The 20,314-nt window shown below is 44.0% G+C and overlaps 1 long non-coding RNA gene across 2 annotated transcripts in view; it reads left to right on the top strand.

Annotated features, from left to right (window-relative positions):
- The first annotated feature begins 5,072 nt into the window (after positions 1-5,072).
- The window catches only part of LOC137634275 (uncharacterized), a 96,539-nt gene continuing 81,297 nt past the window's right edge, over positions 5,073-20,314 (top strand). For both annotated transcript variants that reach the window (XR_011042499.1, XR_011042500.1), the window contains exon 1: positions 5,073-5,160. This is a non-coding gene — a long non-coding RNA (uncharacterized lncRNA). The remainder of the gene's footprint in view (positions 5,161-20,314) is intronic.

Below are 20,314 nucleotides of genomic sequence, written 5' to 3'. Positions count from 1 at the left end.
CTTGTCTCAAGAGTTGCGCTTGCTGTAAGGGTAGCGGATGCGCAGTAGCAGGTTCCTGAGGAACGAGTTGACGTTCCTGAGGTGTGAGCTGCGAGAGTTGAGGTAGCGGCTGCGCAGAACGCAGTTCTTGTCTCGCGAGTTGAGGTTCCTGAGGTGCTAGCCTAAGGAGTTGAGGCTCTCGCCTTGAGGAGGGTTGAGGTCGCTGCAGCGAGTGCTGAGGTGGCTGCCTCATGGATGGAAGAGGTTGTCGTACCTCAAGAGATTGATGCCTCGCTGGTGGAACCGCAGGCGGAAGCGGAGGAAGTAAGGCATAAGACTCCTGCTCCCATTGCTGAGGTTGCCTTAAGGAAGGCGGAGGTTGCTGCACACCGCTGGTAACTGGCAACTCAGTACGCGGTAAGGTATCCTGAGGAACCTCAACTTCGTACGCCTGGCAGACTGGACTGCGGTGAGGCGGAGCGATCGCAGGAGGAGGTGTAACCTTCTCAGCCTGACACTCACGCATTAAGACCGCAAGCTGTGACTGCATGGACTGCAGCAAAGTCATCTTGGGGTCGACAGACGCTAAGGTCTACTGAGGCAAAGCCTTAACAGAAGATGAGGTCTGTTGCGGCATCACCTTACCTCTCTTAGGAGGTGTGCAGTCACCTGATGACTGCGGAGAGTCAGAGCTAATCCAATGACTGCAACCAGGTTGTAGAACTCTTGAGGTCTGGACTTTGCGTTTGAGAGGTCTTGAGACCTGAGTCCAGCGTTTTCTCCCTGACATTTCTTCTGCAGACGAGTAAAAGACGGGCTCAATCGTCTGCGGGTGGGAGTGACGGTCTCTGTAAGACACGCCCGCAACCACCGAGGATACTTCTGTGCGCCGATCAAGGCCTGCCGAACCCTTTTGCCCTTCGACATTGCTTCTCCCCTGGGCTTGGGAGCTTGCAAGAGGTCCCGGACTGGGAGGACGACTGGCACGCACAGAAGTACCCTCACGCACAACACTGACACACTTTGCGCTAATCACTTATCACTTTTGATTTTCTGTTTGCACTTATTTCACTGAACTCGAAACTTTAAGTGGTTTGTACCTGAAACACGCAATTCTATCCTTCCTTAAAAGTTAGTAATTGCGAAAACAGAATTACAATGTAACAGAAAAATCTAATGAAAGATAAATAATTCAGTGGCTGGAAAGAGACTAAACACTAGATCAAATAAACTACGTTTAAAATCTCTCACCGCATAAAGCTTGAGAACAAGAATAAAACTCTAGAAACGTTTACCTTCTTCCCCTAAAGAGACTAGGGAGAAGAGCAAAAACGATAACAACGTTACTCGCTTGAACGAAACGTTTATCCAGCTCTCTCTCCCTCCGTCTCTATCTCTCTCTCTCTCTCTCTCTCTTGACTTAGAACCTGAGAGAAGAGCCCAATCATATATATCGTTAAAACATATTATTGTTAAAGGAAAAAAACTGAAATATTTCCCAAATAAAAAGTTCCTTTATTAGAATTAAAACCATTAAGCTAAGAAAGAATGAACAAAACGTTAGAAACGGTTACTCTTACTGCAACGTGACACCGTGAAAATTCTCTCTCTATCGTAACGATAGAGCGCAAGTTGAACGTTCTGAACGTCAACAACTGCAGAGACAAAACAAAACGTTAGTTCAACTTTGAAAACAGTACGAGACTATCAAAGAAATTCTTTCAAAAACATTAAAATAGCATAATATGTTAACAGGTAAAACCGAAATGACGGGCTCAATGTTAATTAACTTCGGTACAAGAAAAGACCGCCTACTATTAGGAAAGGTCGAATATAAACAAATATAAAAATTAATTTTAATAAGTTTATAAAAAAGGAAGTTAATCGAAGAGGCCTATAAAAGGCGGAGAGATAAAAAATAAATCTATAACTTTTGTTAAGCAAAATTAAGAAAGAGAGTCTATACTCTCTTAGACACCAACACTTCCGTCTAAGGGAAGGGTCGGCCATTTAAAGGTGAAAGAGAGTTCATACTCTCTTCGTCACCATAATTAATCAAATTAATTCCAAAAGCTAGCTAAGCTAATAATAAAACTTCCTGAATAGCGAAAGCTGAAATCTTAGAGCAATACTTCACCAAAAACCGTGAACAAGACTCCAAAATTATAAGCGTATCCATGAACGTCTTGCCGGAAGCACGACAGAGGAAAAATTGAAGTGGTGTCAACAAGAAGTACTGCAGTACCTGGCCACAGGTGGCGCTTGTGAGTACACCCCCCTCTTGTATAGCGATCGCTGGCGTATCCCTTCCATAGAATTCTGTCGGGCAACGGAGTTGACAGCTACATGATTATCGGGTAAGTTTAATATTGAAAAACACAAGATATGAAGGAAAAATACAGTATGCGGTTCATATATTTGGCTAGAAATTAAAGTATCATATTCACCTTTGTTGACCAATATACTTTATAAATACACTTAATAGTATGGGTGACAAGGGACACAAATCGGATGAATTCTCGATTTCTATGGGAACAGCGGGCCTGGTGACCCAACGTTCTATACACCTACTGTAAGCTTGCCTTTTATAATTCTAAATTCAGAATCAGTTCATTTCAGTAGATTGTCCAGAGCTTTTAGCTTAAAGTCATTGTCCTCACAAAAATAATTCTAAATGAAACACGGCCAATTAATATACAAATTCTGCCTAAGCAAGAAATTAAAGGGTAAAAATATGATACTCTAATTACTAGCCAAAAAGGAGTTTGGTATAAGAAATGGACGAGTGCTGGCTAGTTTGGTATTTTTCTTTGTATGTTTAATAGGGGCATGATAACTTATGTATTGGTCGATTAAAATGTGAAGTATGTTTTTCACTCTAGGTCTATTGTCTACATCTGAGAGACTAAAGGGGACTTATTGCGCATGCTTGGTTTCTGTGCATTCAAGACATATCTGTCAGGTAGTTTTTTTAACCAATTAACAGCTAAAAGTACTTCTTCATAAGTTCACGGATGTTCTACAACAGCCATTTTTTTCCACCATCCCTCCAGTTTCAACTTAACTACCATCACATAAAGACATCTCCAAGAGGGAACTTAAGGGAAGTACATCAATCTATTTCTAATTTTAGAGCAATTTCGTTTATATCGGCAACTGTCTATGAAGGAAATGCTCTCTGTATAGTGTAAAGCTATTGTTACTCATGTGAAATTAAAAAAAAATAACAGCGAAATAATGCCTCAAAGGTCCGGTTCTGACAATTTTTATGGAACAGCAGCACATTTTCTACTGCAAAGCTTCTATAAAGATTGCAAAAAAAAGAAAAAAGGAGACGGTGTCAATCATAAGGTAAGGATTAACTTGCAATTTACTATTAGTTTGTGACCTGGGAAGGCCCAACTAGAGGTTGTGACCTGGGAAGGTTTGTAACCTGGGGAGGGGGTCCAGAAGGCTTGGCCCCAGCTAGGGGTTGTGACCTGGGAAGGGAGGCTGGGCGGCTTGCTCCCAGCTAGGGGTTGTGACCTGGGAACTACTAGGTTAGGTTAGGTGGGTTTGTTAAATTCTGTACCCTTTTGCAAATCTCAATAGTGTTAAATAATCACGTTTTGGCTTGTTTTCAGCCACTGGTTTCATTGTAGTGTATTACAGGGCAATGTAACCTAGGAAATCAACTACTTTCTTATAGAAAAAATTACGCTCTTCGAAAATAACACTCGTTCCCGTCGCAAATGAATAGTTTCAGAAATATATGTACATCTATATCCTCCGATAATGGGGGACCCCCAGTGGGAACTCGGGGTTTTGGGTGGGGAAAACATGCTGGGGAATCAAATTTACCATTGCTGCAAATCACTGGTTTATTGAATTTTCCCACCAAAAAAAAAACCAGTTTCCCACTCGAGTCCCCAATAATTGTCTTTATATAGAGGAGTCGCAAGATAGCGAGTAGGAAAAATATATGGTTCACGTATTTGGCTAGAAATTAAAGTATCGTTTATTTACCAATTAAAGTATTATGTAATTACCTTTTCTGAATTCACCACACGCCGCCGTTTTACACAGCAAAAAGTTGCTTCATTAACTAAAGCAGTTATCACTTCCTATTACACATTAGTATTTAACACAATAACAAAACACTAATGTAGTCCTCAGTCCTCACTCAATCTACACCAACAATAATATTCAAGGATTACCACAAACAACAAAATTCTTTACCTTCTGCTTAAAATCCTCTTCTTTCCGCTGGCGGTTCAGAAATTCAGAAGCACAACCCCTATGTCGGAAGTGTGTGTTCTATTTATTGTCATTGTATCTATGGTTTACTTAGGTTCTTATACAATTTTACAAACGACCTTTTTTTTCTGCCATTGACACTAGTAAAGGCACTTTGTTAAGATAGGTTTTCTCAACAAAAGAAAAATTTTTGTAAAATCTGAAATTTGGATATAGACACCTTTACCAAAACAGATTTACTGTAAGTGATTTTGTGGACAAATTTACCAATTTTGTTTTGTATATTTTGGGAGTAGACCCTCTTTTAAGCAGGTTTTATTGAAAGTTATTGCTGCCTCAAGTGCCGTTAATTTTGTATTTAACTTTTCCTATTGTCATTATCTTTTTCTCTTCATTCCTACAATCCGCCAGTAACTGGGAAAGGGACATATCATTAGGAAGGTGATGAAGACTATATCATTCACAATTCATCTTTAATATATGACAACACACTATAAAAGTACAGATAATACGTACAAAGTATGAAACACTATCACGATGTTAGTGTGCACAAAGTAATGGTCATTAAAGTTGTGATAGTGTTTCATCTTTGTATGTATTATCTGTACTTTTATAGTGTGTTGTGGTATATTAAAGATGAATTGTGAATGATATGGTCTTTGTCGCCTTCCTAATGATAATATGTCCCTTTCCCAGTTACTGGTGGAATGTAGCAATGAAGAGAAAAAGATAATAAGGACAATTGAAAAAGTTAATTACAACATTAACGCCACTTGAGGCAGCAATCACTTTCTATAAGACCTGATTTTGTTTTGGTAACACTGAAACGTGAAACCTGACTGACAGTTGAACTGTACTTGAACATCCGACACCTAAATTCTAACAACATTTGTTATTTTCAGTTGTTACCTTAAAGTGTCGACTTTAGATTATCCTAGTAAACACGTAAGTATATGATGCTCTGCAAACTTGGGATGTTTTCTAAAACCTTCTAACCATGAAAACGAGTCTTTATGAGATGAAATAACTTTGAATAAGGAACAATGGTCTCTGGAATCCATTGTATCTGTGTTTTAATGTAGGGTGAAGTCATCAGCTGTTTTTTTTTTTTTTTTTCCAATTAACAGCTTCCAAATGTTGGAGCCTTTGTAGTTCGTTGAGACAAACCTATTATAAAATTTCAAAAAGTTATAACTGAAAAACCATACTTTAAAAGAAAACAAACACAATAACATCACCTAACCTAAGGTGTCTGGTTTCAGTTCCAGTTTCGTCAGAATAGATGCTCACCAGAACATCAGCTGGGCAAGCCCAACCCCCCACTGTGGTGCCCAACCACAGCAGTGGCCTCCCCAGTAAACAGCTTAAAAATCATGGGCCCGGGCTGGGATCGATCTGCCGCCATGCGAATGCTAGGCAAACACGTTACCACTGTACTGGCCAGGAGGCTAGTAGAAGACGTATCAGAAATTTTTTATATTAAAGTAATAGCTTTTACAACTTAAAAATGGATAAATGGTGGGATTATAGGTGCGTTGAATGTTTTTTATAACGATTTCTGGGGTAGTTTGTAGCGCTACGGCCAAGCGTCCTAATTTGCTTATTATCGCTCCGACTGTTATCTTGTATAGAATAAAAACCTTTGGAAATGGTCTACGGATCTTAAATATGTTGTGTAAGGGGGGGTGCAGCCCCCTTGGGTAAGGACACGGCTTTTAGCATAGGTTAGGTGGGTTTTTAAGTTAGCTTCTCCCGTCGTACTCGTAGGTAAGGAAACTGTTGTGTAAGGGGAGGGTCCGGGGGGGGGGGGGGGGGGGCGAAGTCCCCTTGGGTAAGGATACGGCTTTTAGCATAGGTTAGGTGGGTTTTTTAAGTTAGCTTCACCCGCCAAAATCATTTTTAGAACGACGGCCGCAGTTCAGAATATTCCCGTTTTCTATGGGATCTGGCCGTCACCCTACAAAGGCTCCGATTTCTGGCGGTAAGCCTTAATTTTGAGTTATGATGGTTCCACTACCGAGTAATTTTAATGAAATACGGTCATAACATAGGAGTTTTTGTTTCCCAGGACTTCTGGATTGGGAGAAAACTTGGATTTCCATCCAATTTTCTATTGAGTTGTTTGTGCAATGTTCATCGTAAAACAAATGTTTTGTAACTTAATTTAGCTGTGATTTATTGGTTTATATTCTGCCATACGCTAGGTTTGCTCGCAATTAAACTTTATCTCATTTCTCCAATGTTCTGGCAAGCGGAATATGTTTCACTACGCGAGTTAGCCCTGTGGGCTAGTGTTATATTATAAATTATAAAAACTTAGATTTGCTTACCTTAGTTATTATTACCCAGCAATTCATGGTTATGGATATAAGCGAATTTGCTGGTAATGTTTTGGGAAAATTGTGTTAATGTAAAATAGAACTAAATAACTAGTGGAAAAATTATAAACTTTGTTTCCATTAGTCATCGCCATAAAAAAAGTCATCGTAATAAAAAAAGAAAGTTACCATAATAAAAACTGAGTAACAGGAATGAAAAAAATGTCATAACACTTAAGCTTTTGTTTACCAGAACTTTTGGATGCATAGAAAGTTGGGTTTCTCATCCCCTTTTCTATGGCGTTGTTCTTAGCAGTGTTCATTATAGGATTACAATTATACAAACTTAAAGGGGTGAATATACACTTAAAAAAGGGGATAATTGTAGCTTCGCGTTCCAGCATCTGTTCGAACATGATCAGACTAAATATATCAAACTTTCATTTTACCCTAATGTTTTATTATTAACATGATCATTAAAATAAGAGCTATGATTATATTGCATATTCCAATACAGTATTGAAGATAAATAAGATAGAAGTTTGAAATATAAAACGTTTGGCCCTATATTCTGTTCAAACAAGTAACTTATGGCAGAAGCACCACCTATCAGGGTTTTTAAATATTTAACTTAGCCGGTGAATATATAATAGCTGCTACTCAGCGGCTCGACAGAAAACACACTCAAAAACTCGCGAGCGATCGCTATAAAGGTTGCGGGTGTGCCCACCAGTGCCACTATCGGCCAGATACCACTCTTGCATGTAAACAAACCCTTCAATTCTTCTCTGTCGACGTTGACGACAAGACGTATTCATACTCGCTGTAGAACCTGGAGTTTTCTTAACATATTTGGTGAAGTACTTCATTTTGGTTTGAGCTTTCGCAGTACAGGTGTTTTATCTTCTACTTAAATCTTGAACTCATTTTTGGATAGATTTAATTTTTGATGACTTTGGATTGTTTTTTGGACTTTCCTTGACTTTTAAATGGCCGACCCTTCCCTCAGTACGGAAGTGTGTTTAGGCTTTTAGCAATTATCTTATCACGTTATAAATTATAGATTTTCCTCTATATATTTTATATCTCACCCGCCTTTATTAGGCCTCTTCGATTAGCTTTCCATTTATAATAAACATCAAGATAAATTTTAATGATTTGTTTATATGCGACCTTTCCTGAGAGTAGGCGGTCCTAACTTGGAAACCGAAGTTAAACAACGTTGAGCCCTTTCTATCGTAAATTACTTTTACAGAGCTAATGATTTAAAACTTATTAAATGAATATTTTTTAGTAGATATTTTATGAAAGATTTTCTTTGAATAGTCTTCGTATTGTTTCAAAGATGAACTAACGTTTAGTTTATTTATGCTACGCAGTTTGCGCTCTATCGTTACGATAGAGAGAGAGAGTATCACGGTTTCACTTTGCAGAAAGAGTAAATCGATTCTGACGTTTTGTTCATTCTTCTTTCAAAGCTTAAATGTTTTAAATTCTATTTTAAAGGAACTTTTTAATTGAAAAACCTTTCAGTTTTTTCCTTTGGTCAAATAACCTGTTTTTTGACGAAACATAAGTGGGCTCTTCTCTTCGGTGCGAAATCAAGAGAGAGAGAGAGATACAGACGGAGGGAGAGAGAGGAGAGAGAACGTTCCGATCTTTATCTCGTCCCAAGCGAGTAACGTTGTTCTCGAGTTACTCTCGTCCCTAGTCTCTGTACGGGGAGAAAGGATAAAACGTTTTTAGTTTTTTATTCTCGTCCCAAGGCACTGTACGGTGAGAGATTGAAAACGTAGAGTTGAATGAACTAGTGTTTAGTCTCTTCCCCAGCCACTGATCTTTTTATCTTAAAATATTACTGTTTTTTTTGCTGGTATTAATGTGCTTACATTATACGACTGATTTCGCAATTATAACCTTTTGATAGAGGGTAGAATTGCGTGCTTCAGGTAGAAATCAGTTTTATTCATACCTAATGTGAATTGTTAAAAAATTCGATTTCAGTGAATTAAGTGCAAAACAGAAAATCGTAGTGATAAAGTGATATTGCGCAAAGTGTTATCAGTGTTGCGACCGAGGGTTCGTCTGTTCGTGCCTGTCGTTTGCCTAGTCCGGGACCTCTTGCAAGCTCTCAAGCCCAGGGGAGAAGTAATGTCGTACGACTTATGGGTTCGAGAGGCCTTGATCAGCGAACAGACGTTCCCTCTATGGTATCAGGTGTATCTTACCAAGATCACCCCTACCATAAGGCGAGAGAGACGATTTTCTCCTCGTCATCCGAAGGCTTTTCGCATAAGAAACCGTGGAACGAGGTTTCGAGGCCCTTTAAGCGAAAGTCAGTCCTTTCAGGACAGGTCCAGCGTCCTGGTTTTAACCATTAGGACAGCTCTGACCTTATGCAGTCATCGGAAGACTGCTCGCCGCCTAAACAAAAGCGTAACACGGACTCCGAGAGTCTTTTTGTAGGCAAGGTTTTGCGGTCACAGACGTTACCCTCGTCTCTTACCGCAACCATTCCCGTTGATCCTGAATGGGTTGTACGGCAAGACATGCAGAATAAGCTTGCCTCCCTTATGGAAGACTATTCTGCCGATAAGTCCGTTGAGCCTAGCCGTTTATCTCATCGAGATCCTGGCCTTTAGCCACCCTAACGTTCCTTTGTGCGTCCTGTTGACGTTGGCGTAGCCAAGTCACGTCAGTCAGGTTGTTTAAAACCACACTCGATGCGGTCTCGTGTGGTTTTTCAGCCACATTTGGGCCACGTTAGGCCACTTGCTGATGCTCCTGTTGACGTTCAGGACGTTCGCCAACAATCGGAGTTGACTTGTTTTGACGCTGAGCGTCAACCTCCGCATTCTAGAGTTGTTTTGACTGCTCAGACTAGGCGGTCAAAGCAGTCTCGAGTGGACGCTGTGCGTCCTCACGCACCTGTTGTTGTTGACAGTTCACAGACTGTCAAGCAGTTACATGACGTTGCGTCCTGGTCCGCTACTAATGCACCAGTGCGTGTGGACTCTGCTTGTAAAGCATTGCCACCACGGTAGGTCTCTCCCTTGCTTGAGACTCGGCTATTGTCGGACAAGGTTCCTTCAGATGAGGAAGTTGCTGTTCCCCCTCCTACTGATATTCCCTTGAGGACTCTGTCAGACGGAGAGGAGCCTAAAGCTGCTTAGCCCTCTATGGACTTTAAATAAATCATGCTGATTTTTAAGGATCTTTGTCCGGATCTTTTTGTAACTGCTGCTCCTCGTTCGCCTAAACGTCAGAGCTTACACTAGGCCTAGCTACTTCGAAGCCGTTGTTTTATAAGCTAGTGCTCTCTCGCTCTTCTAAGAGAGCTTTACGTTTGCTAGGCGACTGGTTTATCACCAGGAGGAGTTTGGGGGAGACAGCCTTTGCTTTCCCTACTTTTAAGCTGGCTTATAGAGCGAGAGTCTGATATGACACGAGAGAAGTTCTCGGCTTGGGAGTTCCTGCCTCTGCCCAGATAGACTTCTCAAACCTCATAGACTCTCCCTGGCGCCTGGCCATGAGACGCTCCAAGATTTTACAGGTCGACTTCAGAGCTATTTTCGAGCGTTTGAAGTTTTGCTGTACAATTATGTCATGCATAAACAAGGCTTTCAGGGATGGCTCCAATGATCTGACAGCCACGTTCTCTGCAGGAACAAGTCCCTCAGGGATGGCTCCAATGATCTGGCAGCCATGTTCACTGCAGGAGTACGTAAGAGGCAAGTGCGCTCAATGTGTTCATTGTCAAGACAAACTTCACGATGAAGTCTACCAGGCTGTCTTGACAGCATTTATGGAAGGCGACTGGATGGTCTCTCGACCTTCAGGAGGCATACTTCCACATTCCTATACTGTACACCCGGATTCCCAACCGTTTCTGAGGTTTGTTTACAGGAATGTGGGGTACCAGTTTCGAGCCCTGTGCTTTGGCCTCAGTCCTGCGCCTCTCGTGTTTACGAGGCTCATGAGGAATGTGGCAAAATCCCTCCATCTATCGGGGATACGAGCCTCCCTGTACTTGGACTACTGGCTTTTCAGAGCATCGTCCAGTCTTCGCTGTCTGCAGGATCTACATTGGACGTTGAGTCTGGCCAGGGAGTTGGGACTTTTGGTCAACCTAAAAGTCCCAACTGATCCCATCCCAGATTATTCTATATTTGGGGATGGAGATTCGCAGTCAAGCCCTGCTCGAAGTCCAACTAATGCTGAAAAGAAAACGTTTATTCAGTCAGGAGTTGGAACAGTCTCGTAGGGACTCTCTCATCCCTGGAGCAGTTTGTCTCACTAGGGAGACTACACCTTCTGCCTCTCCGGTTCCATCTAGCCTCTCACTGGAACTAGGACAAGACATTAGAGACGGTATCATTCCCAGTCTCCGAACCAGTAAAGGCATGCCTGAAATGGTGGGACAGCAATATCAGTCTGAGAGAGGGACTATCCCTAGCAGTCAAGAACCCAAACCACGTGTTGTCCTCAGACGCGTCGGATTTGGGTTGGGGTGCGACCCTGGACGGTCGGGAATGCTCGGGTCTGTGGACCTCAAGTCAGAAGAGCATGCACATCAACGGCAAGGAGCTATTAGCACTCCACTTGGCCTTGATGATATTAGAAAGCTTCTTCGAAACTAAGTGGTAGAGGTCAACTCAGACAACACCACAACTTTGGCGTACATCTCCAAGGAAGGAGGCACACACTCCTTCACGCTGCTCGAGATCGCAAGGGACCTTCTCTTATGGTCAAGAATTCGAGGCATCTCCCTGTTGACGAGATTCATCCAGGGGGACTTGAACGTCTTGGCAGACTGTCTCAGTCGGAGGGGTCAGGTGATACCCACGGAATGGACCCTCCACAAGGACGTGGGCAAGAGTCTTTGGGCTACTTGGGGTTAACCCACCATAGACCTCTTTGCCTCCTCGTTGACCAAAAGGTTACCAATCTATTACTCTCCAGTCCTAGATACAGAAGCAATCTACATAGACGCGTTTCTACTGGATTGGTCTTTTATGGACTTATATGCATTCCCACCATTCAAGATAGTCAACAAGGTACTGCAGAAGTTCGCCTCTCACGAAGGGACAAGGTTGACGTTGGTTGCTACCCTCTGGCCCGCGAGAGAGTGGTTCACCGAGGTACTTCAATGGCTGGTAGACTTTCCAAGAAGTCTTCCTCTAAGGGTAGATCTGTTACGTCAGCCCCACGTAAAGAATGTCCATCAAAGCCTCCCCGCTCTTCGTCTGACTTCCTTCAGACTATCGAAAGACTCTCAAGAGCTAGAGGCTTTTCGAAGGAGGCAGCCAGTGCGATTGCAAGAGCTAGGAGAGCTTCTACCATTAGAGTATACCAGTCGAAGTGGGAAGTCTTTCGAGACTGGTGCAAGTCAGCATCTGTGTCCTCGTCCAGTACCTCTGTAGCCCAAATTGCAGATTTTCTTTTACATCTGAGAAAGGTTCGCTCCCTTTCAGCTCCCACGATTAAGGGCTACAGGAACATGTTGGCTTCGGTCTTTCGACATAGAGGCTTAGATCTTTCCTACAATAAAGATCTCCAAGATTTCCTTAAGTCTTTCGAGACCTCTAAGGAACGTCGTTTGGCAACTCCTGGATGGAACTTAGACGTGGTCCTAAGGTTCCTCATGTCAGACAGGTTTGAGCCATTACATTCAGCCTCCCTGAAGGATCTCACCCTCAAGACACTTTTCCTAGTGTGCTTGGCTTTGGCTAAAAGGGTCAGTGAACTTCATGCCTTCAGTAAGAACATCGGCTTTTCTACAGAAAAAAGCCACTTGTTCACTTCAACTTGGTTTCCTGGCCAAAAATGAACTGCCTTCTCGTCCTTGGCCTAAATCTTTTGATATTCCTTGCTTATCAGAGATTGTAGGCAACGAACTGGAAAGAGTATTATGTCCTGTTAGAGCTCTGAAGTTCGATTTAGCCCATACTAAGTCTTTACGAGGTAAATCTGAGGTATTATGGTGCTCAGTTAAGAAACCTTCATTGCCTATGTCAAAGAATGCTTTGTCATATTTTATCAGATTTTTTTAATACGAGAAGCTCATTCTCACTTGAATAAGAAAGACCGATGTTTGCTTAAGGTTAAGACGCACAAAGTTAGAGATATAGCAACCTCCGTGGCCTTCAAGCAAAATAAATCTCTGCAAAGTATTATGGACGCGACTTTTTGGAGAAGCAAGTTAGTGTTCGCGTCATTTTACTTAAAAGATGTCCAGACTCTTTACGAGGACTGCTACACACTGGGTCCATTCGTTGCAGCGAGTGCAGTAGTGGGTGAGGGTTCTACCACTACATTACCCTAATTCCAATATCCTTTTTAATCTGTCTCTTGAAATGTTTTTAATATTGTTTTTTTGGGTTGTACGGAAGGCTAAGAAGCCTTTCGCATCCTGATTGATTTGGCGGGTGGTCAAAGTCATTTCTTGAGAGCGCCCAGATTAAGGGTTTGATGAGGTCCTGTTGTATGGGTTGCAGCCCTTAATACTTCAGCTCCTGGGAGTCTTTCAGCATCCTAAGAGGATCGCTGGGCTTCGTGAGGAAGACAGACTTATAAGGCAGAGTAATCGTCTAAGTCAACTTCCTTACCAGGTACCTATATATTTTGATTTTGTTATATTGATAACTGTCAAAAACTCTTAGCTTATACGCTGTAAACTTAATTAACTCTGGTCTCTACCCACCGCCTTGGGTGTGAATCAGCTATTATATATTCACCGGCTAAGTTAAATATTTAAAAATGATATTTTAATTATAAAATAAATTTTTGAATATACTTACCCGGTGAATATATAAATTAAAGGCCCTCCCTTCCTCCCCAATAGAGACGCAGCGGGACGAGAAGAATTGAAGGGTTTGTTTACATGCAAGAGTGGTATCTGGCCGATAGTGGCGCTGGTGGGCACACCCGCAACCTTTATAGCGATCGCTCGCGAGTTTTTGAGTGTGTTTTCTGTCGAGCCGCTGAGTAGCAGCTATTATATATTCACCGGGTAAGTATATTCAAAAATTTATTTTATAATTAAAATATCATTTTTCAGAACTGCTGGATGGAAGGACACTTCTTGTGATATGTGCTATGGTGACAAAAGGAGTAAAATGGGTAATTTTTGAATATTAAACTTAGCCGGTGAATATATAATAGCTGACGTCTCCGACGGCCCGACAGATCCAAAAACTCGCGAGCGATCGCCGTGAAGGTTGCGGGTGTGCCCACCAGCGCCGACTATCGGCCAGATACCGCATATACTTGTCAATCACTCCAGTTCTTCTCTGTCGGTCTTGCCGACAAGTTGGTTCCGCTCGCTGTTGACCTCGAGTTTTTCTACCGAATTGGTGAAGTACTTTGTTTTGGTTGTTTTATTGGCGTTCGCTGTGTTGGTGTATTTCTTCAATAAAACTCTTGAAACCCTTTTTTTGGCTTGTGTTTCTTATTGATGAATTTGGCTTTGACTTGGATTTTCTTTGGTTGTTCAAAATGGCTGACCCTTCTCCTGTTTATCGCAAATGTGCGAGAGAATGTAACAAACGTCTTCCCAAGGCCTCTATCGACCCTCATACTGTTTGTTCTAATTGCTGGGGTAAATCCTGCCATTTAGGAGATCGGTGTGAGGAGTGCGTGGTGTTGTCGGAATTCGAATGGCTTGAGTATGAAAAATATACTCGTAAGCTCGAAAGAGATAGGGTGAGGAGAAGCTCCTCTAGATCTTTGGAATTTTCCTCCTCCCATGCCCCTGAACCTAATCCTTCCCCTGTTGTGGTTGTTCCTGAACCCCCTGCTAGCACTCATGAACCGTCTATGTGGGATATGTTTTTGGCGATTCAAGCTTTGGGCGAGAAAGTTGAGTCCTTAGCCTCGGACCGTAATCAGTTAATGTCCGATGTAAAGTTGTTGAAAAGTGGTAAAGCAGAAAATCTAAGTGATAAAGTGATAAGTGCGCAAAATGTGTTTAGTGTTGCGACCGAGGGTTCGTCTGTTCGTGCTTGTCGCTCCCCTAGTCCGAGACCTCTTTCAGGCTCCCATGCACCAGGGAGAAGTAATGTCGTAGGACTTAAGGGGGCGAGAGGTGTAAACCAGCGTACAGACGTTCCCTCTTTGGTATCAGACGTTTCTCGTTAAGAACGTCCTTACCATAAGACGGGTGAGACTAAGTTCTCCTCGTCCTCTGACGACTTTTCGCATAAGAAACCTTGGCGCAAGGTATCTAGGCCCTTAAAGCGAAAGTTAGTCCCTTCAGGACAGGTCCAGCATCCTGGCTGTAGCCATTGGGACAGCTCTGACCACTTGCAGTCATCGGATGGCTGTTCGCCCGTTAAGCGAAAGCGTAACACGGAGTCCGAGGGTCTCGGTAGAGGCAATGTTTTGCCAGCCCAGACGTTACCGACGTCACGGCCCGTTCCGACTCCCGTTGACCCGAAGTGGGTTGTCCTGCGGGACATGCAGTCTAAGCTTTCTTCTCTTATGGAAGATTGAGCATGGACAGGTTCACGATGATCCTTTGCTTGCGGTTTGCCAGTGCGATGAACGTGACTCTGGCCTTCAGCCGCCTAAACGAGTTTTTTCTCGTCCGTTTGATGTTAGTACTAACGTTTCTAGTGCTTTGAAACGCGATGCTAGTCGTGTTCCTCGTCTTTCACGACAATCACGTGACGTGGACCCCCCCCTGCTACAGTCTCGGACTGACGTTCAGCAGCTGCCACCGCAGCCCCGCACTGACGTTCGCCGACCGACTCTGTTGCCTCGCCGTGACGTTGAGCGTCTGTCACCGCAGTCGGAAGTTGTTTTGCCTGCTCAGACCCTGCAGTCAATGCAGTCTCGACGTGATGTCGAGCGACATTCAACTCAAGCTGTTGTTGCTTGTCAGTCACAAGACTTTCAGTCTTTTCAGCCGCGGCATGACGTTGCTTCCTCAGCTGTTGCTGCGGCTCCGTTGCTTGTTGACATTGCCTGTCAAGCGTTGCCGCCTAGACATGTCTCTCCGTTTCACGAGACTCGGCAGTTGTCGGATGAAGTTCCGTCGGATGAGGAAGTCGCTGATCCCCTTCCAACTGATATGCCTTTGGGGACTTTTTCAGATGGAGAGGAGCCTAAAGTTGCTCAGCCCTCTCTTGATTTTAAAAAGATCATGCTGATTTTTAAGGATCTTTTTCCTGACCATTTTGTGACTGCTGCTCCTCGTTCGCCTCCGTCAGAGTTCACGCTAGGCCTAGCTGCTTCGACGCCGTCATTTACTAAGCTAGTGCTCTCTCGCTCTTCTAAGAGAGCTTTGCATTTACTAGGCGACTGGTTGATGACCAGGAGGAGTTTGGGGAGGACAGCCTTTGCTTTTCCCCCTTTTAAACTGGCTTCTCGAGCGAGCGTCTGGTATGACACGGGAGAAGTTCTCGGCTTGGGAGTTCCTGCCTCTGCCCAGGGAGACTTCTCAAGCCTCGTAGACTCTCCCCGTCGTCTGGCCATGAGACGCTCAAAAGTTAGCTGGTCCTCTTCGGACCTTGATCATCTCCTCAAAGGGGTCTTTAGGGCCTTTGAAGTTTATGTCCTGCATGGACAAAGCTATCCGTGATGGCTCTAATGAACTCGCTGCTACGTTTACGGCAGGAGTCCTTAAGAAGAGGGAGACTCTTTGTTCGTTCCTGTCTGCAGGAGTAACTCCCTGTCAAAGGTCGGAGCTACTCTTTGCGCTGTTATCATCTGCCTTATTCCCCCAGCAGTTGATTAAGGATATCGCAGCGTCGCTAGTACTAAAGGATACCCATGACTTGATGGCTACGTCAGCGTGTAAGGCTGCTCCTTCTTCATCCTCTTATGTCGTTAGACCTAAGTTCGATACTCCAGCGACGAGGTTTATCCCGCTCTTTCGTGGCAGAGCTCCCAGTAAGGGAGGCGCTCGTGCCGATAGTAAGAGAGGTAAGAGGAGAGGATCTAAGTCCTCCCGTGGCAGAGTCTGACTGCCCACGTCCTCAGACAGCGGTAGGGGCCAGATTAACCAACTTCTGGCAGGCCTGGGAGAAGAGGGGTGCAGACCGGGAGTCTGTTTTGTTGCTAAAGGAGGGGTACAAAATACCTTTTGTACGGAGACCTCCTCTGGTAAAAGTCCCTATAGACCTCTCTCCCAGGTATCGAGAGGAGTCAAAGAGACAGGCACTACAGCTGCAGGTGTCTCAGTTGCTAGAGAAGGGAGCGGTGGTGAAAGTCTCGGACCTTCAATCACCGGGGTTTTACAACCGTCTCTTCCTAGTTCCAAAGCATACAGGAGGTTGGAGGCCGGTGCTGGATGTCAGTGCTCTCAACGTTTTTATTGTCAAAACAAAATTTACGATGGAGACCACCAAGTCCGTCCTAGCAGCAGTCAGAGAGGGAGACTGGATGGTCTCTCTCGACCTGCAGGATGCGTACTTCCACATTCCTATACACCCGGATTCTCAACCGTATCTGAGGTTTGTATACAGGAATGTGGTGTACCAATTCCGAGCACTGTGCTTCGGCCTCAGCCCTGCTCCTCTTGTTTTTACGAGGCTCATGAGAAATGTAGCAAAATTTCTACATTTGTCGGGGATTCGAGCCTCCCTGTACCTGGACGACTGGCTTCTCAGAGCGTCGTCCCGTCATCGCTGTCTGCAGGACCTTCAATGGACGTTGGATCTTGCAAAGGAGTTGGGCCTGTTGGTGAACCTAGAGAAGTCTCAGCTGACTCCCTCCCAAACGATTCTCTATTTGGGGATGGAGATACAGAGTCTAGCTTTTCGGGCTTTTCCGTCTGCCACCAGGATAGAGCAAGCCTTGCTCAAAGTCCGTCTCATGCTAGAGAAAGACCATTGCTCTGTGAGAAGTTGGATGAGCCTCCTAGGGACGCTATCATCCCTGGAGCAGTTTATCTCTCTAGGGAGACTTCACCTTCGCCCTCTCCAGTTACATTTAGACTCCCATTGGAACAAGAACAAAACTTTGGAGGCGGTCTCGATCCCGATCTCCGAACCAGTCAAGACTTGCCTGAGCTGGTGGGACAGCAATATACGTCTTCGAGAAGGTCTGTCCCTGGCAGTCAAGAACCCAAACCACGTGTTATTTTCAGACGCGTCGGATTTGGGTTGGGGAGCGACTCTGGACAGTCTGGAATGTTCGGGTCTTTGGACGACAGAGCAGAGGAGCCTTCACATCAACTGCAAGGAGCTGTTGGCTGTTCACTTAGCTCTGACAAGTTTCGAGAGTCTTCTTCGAAACAAGGTGGTAGAAGTGAATGCGGACAACACCACGGCCTTGGCGTATATCTCCAAGCAAGGAGGCACTCACTCCCACGCTCTGTTCGTCATCGCAAGTGACCTCCTCATCTGGTCAAAAGATCGAGGCATCTCACTGTTGATGAGGTTCGTCCAAGGGAAATTGAACGTCTTGGCGGACTGTCTCAGTCGGAAGGGTCAGGTGATCCCTACAGAATGGACCCTCCACAAGGATGTATGCAAGAGTCTTTGGATGACTTGGGGTCAGCCCACCATAGACCTCTTTGCAACCTCACTGACCAAAAGGCTCCCAACCTATTACTCTCCAGTCCCAGATCCAGAGGCGGCCCACATAGATGCCTTTCTGTTGGACTGGTCTCACCTGGACGCTTACGCATTTCCGCCGTTCAAGATCGTCAACAAGGTGTTGCAGAAGTTCGCCTCTCACAAAGGGACAAGGTTGACGTTGGTTGCTCCCCTCTGGCCCGCGAGAGAGTGGTTCACAGAGGTACTTCAATGGCTGGTAGACGTCCCAAGGAGTCTACCCTTACGGATGGATCTCTTACGGCAACCGCACGTAAGGAGACTTCATCAAAGCCTCCCCGCGCTTCGTCTGACTGCCTTCAGACTATCGAAAGACTCTCAAGAGCTCGAGGCTTTTCGAAGGAGGCAGCCAGAGCGATCGCGAGGGCTAGGAGATCATCTACTATCAAGGTCTACCAGTCGAAGTGGGAGGTATTTAGAGAGTGGTGCAAGTCCTCCTCTATTTCCTCTTCCAGTACCTCTGTAGCGCAGATTGCGGACTTTCTCCTGCATCTGAGAAATGTTCGCTCCCTCTCTGCTCCCACCATTAAAGGCTACAGGAGCATGTTGGCCTCTCTTTTCAGACATAGAGGCTTGGATCTGTCAAATAACAAAGATCTCCAAGACCTCCTTAAGTCTTTCGAGACCTCTAAGGAGCGTCGTATGTCAACTCCTGCTTGGAATTTGGACGTGGTCCTGCAGTTCCTGATGTCAGACACGTTTGAGCCATTACATTCAGCCTCCCTGAAGGATCTCACCCTTAAGACACTTTTTTTTTAGTGAGCTTGGCTACAGCTAAAAGGGTCAGTGAGATCCATGCTTTTAGTAAGAACATCGGCTTCTCTGCGAATAAAGCTATATGTTCTCTTCAGCTTGGTTTTTTGGCCAAGAACGAACTGCCTTCTCGTCCTTGGCCTAAATCCTTTGAAATACCTAGTCTGTCAGAAATCGTAGGTAATGAAGTTGAAAGAGTGCTGTGCCCCGTGAGAGCTCTTAAGTTTTACTTAGCTCGAACTAAACCTATACGAGGTGGTTCTGAGGCCTTATGGTGCTCCGTTAAGAAGCCCTCATTGCCCATGTCTAAAAATGCGTTATCGTACTTTATTAGATTTTTAATCCGGGAAGCACATTCTCATTTAAATGAGAAAGATCGTTGTTTACTTAAGGTCAAGACTCACGAAGTGAGAGCAATAGCGACTTCGGTGGCTTTTAAGCAAAACAGATCTCTTCGAAGTATTATGGACGCGACCTTTTGGAGGAGCAAGTCAGTGTTCCCTTCATTTTACTTAAAAGACGTCCAGACTCTTTATGAGGACTGCTACACCCTGGGTCCATTCGTTGCAGCGAGTGCAGTAGTGGGTGAGGGCTCTACCACTACATTCCCTTAATCCCAATATCGTTTTAATCTTCTCTTGAAATGTTTTTTAATCTTGTCTTGGGTTGTTCGGAAGACTAGGAAGTCTTTCGCATCCTTTTTTGATTTGGCGGGTGGTCAAATGTTGTTTCTTGAGAGCGCCCAGATTAAGGGTATTGATGAGGTCCTGTTATAGGGGTGTTCGCCCTGGATATAACAGCTCCTGGAAGTCTTTCAGCATCCTGGAAGGATGGCTGGGCTTCGTGAGGAAAGCGGACTAATGAGGCAGAGTAATCATCAGAGTCAGCTTCCTTACCAGGTACCTATACTTAAGTTGGTTTTTTATGAAATATTTGTCAAAAAACTCTTGAGCATATACGCCTTTATTGTATTAATACTGGTCTCTACCCACCACCATGGGTGTGAATCAGCTATTATATATTCACCGGCTAAGTTTAATATTTAAAAATGATATTTTCCTTATAAAATAAATTTTTGAATATACTTACCCGGTGAATATATAAATTAAAGGCCCTCCCTTCCTCCCCGATAGAGACCCAGCGGACTGAGAAGAACTGGAGTGATTGACAAGTATATGCGGTATCTGGCCGATAGTCGGCGCTGGTGGGCACACCCGCAACCTTCACGGCGATCGCTCGCGAGTTTTTGGATCTGTCGGGCCGTCGGAGACGTCAGCTATTATATATTCACCGGGTAAGTATATTCAAAAATTTATTTTATAAGGAAAATATAATTTTTTATTAAAATCTGTAACTTTCTTAATAGAGGTTTCCGCCAATAGTATATGGTACAGTATTCAAAATAGCGTATTCGCAAAGATCTATTCAAGTATGCGGATCTATTCCATTATGCAAGTGTCAATGTCC

This window comes from Palaemon carinicauda, chromosome 44 (genome assembly GCF_036898095.1).
Source record: "Palaemon carinicauda isolate YSFRI2023 chromosome 44, ASM3689809v2, whole genome shotgun sequence".
NCBI classification, from domain to species: domain Eukaryota; kingdom Metazoa; phylum Arthropoda; class Malacostraca; order Decapoda; family Palaemonidae; genus Palaemon; species Palaemon carinicauda.
Note: the sequence above shows the minus strand (reverse complement) of the source record. Positions and strands in the feature narration are given on the sequence as shown.